The sequence below is a fragment of the Peromyscus leucopus genome, chromosome 1 (assembly GCF_004664715.2).
Source record: "Peromyscus leucopus breed LL Stock chromosome 1, UCI_PerLeu_2.1, whole genome shotgun sequence".
NCBI lineage: Eukaryota > Metazoa > Chordata > Mammalia > Rodentia > Cricetidae > Peromyscus > Peromyscus leucopus.
In genome coordinates, this window is record NC_051063.1 from 115,757,324 (window position 1) to 115,758,412 (window position 1,089).

At 45.5% G+C, this 1,089-nt stretch overlaps 1 pseudogene; it reads right to left on the reverse strand.

Moving 5' to 3' along the window:
* Positions 1–268: 268 nt before the first annotated feature.
* LOC114710713 lies at positions 269–665 on the reverse strand (annotated as a pseudogene).
* Positions 666–1,089: the final 424 nt, after the last annotated feature.

Genomic DNA, 1,089 nt, shown 5'->3' on the forward strand with positions numbered 1-1,089 from the left:
GTTTTCTATACACCAGAGAATCAATAACATAAAAATAAGATATTCTTTTTTTAAAAATGTAATATTCTTTTTGTTGTTGTTGTTATTGCAAGATGAAACATTCTAACCTGACAGTAGCACTGAAAGTTGTACAGGGGCACTCACTCCTCTCAGAGGTTCCCACCAGGTCAAAGGAGGTTCTAAAAACAACTGGATTTACTAAGTCTGGTCCACTGCCTGCAAGAACAAGGAGAATTAGCCAGGAGAGGCTTGGTGGCCTGCCCTCCTGTCACTCAGACATCCAGTTCTGTGCACAACTCTTGTCATCACCATTTATTTCCTCAGGCTGAAACCACAAGCTCACCTCCTTTCACTCTCCACAGAATTGCTGCTGTGAAAGATGTTCCCGCCAGCTTGGATGCTAGTGTCTCCAAGGATGGTTCCAGGCTTAGAGTCTGCAGGACTGGTCTTCCCTCATCACCTGGCCTGTCTTCACAGCATTAGCCCTACCCAGACCACAGTAAACACTGCCCTGAGTACATGCATGTATTTCACCAGGCTGGTAACGAACGGATGGCCCTGAGGCTGAGAATTTCTGTTCAAAATGCTTGATGAATTCTCCCACAAGGCCCCTGCTGGACCCCATTGGGCTTGACAGCTATGGAGGTGTGCTCATCGTTGGCCATGGTGTGCTTCAGAAGCTTGTGGTTTAGCTCTGGTTCCAACTGCCCACACTGGAGACACACCCGGCCCCACAGGGTTCCCAGCATGTGCTCACGCCTTATGCTTTTGTAACAGTTCCCACTCAGGAGAGCTCTTTTGAGAGAACCCAGTTGTCCACTCTTCCCCTGGTTTGTAGGATGTCATTCTAGTGGTTTTAAGACACTCTCCAACTACTGTTTGGTCTCTGTTTAAGGCTCCTGTCCTAGGCTTCTTATTGCAATTAGAAGCACACGATGAGTAATTACTCGTATTCTCTCTAAATTATCAGCCCCTTGTGTAGAAGAACCCATCTATCTAATCTTTGTTTTCCTACAGCCCGATAGAGTGTGAGGAATCTACTAGACACTTAATGCTTATTTCTTGATTAAATGAATGCATTTTTATTGA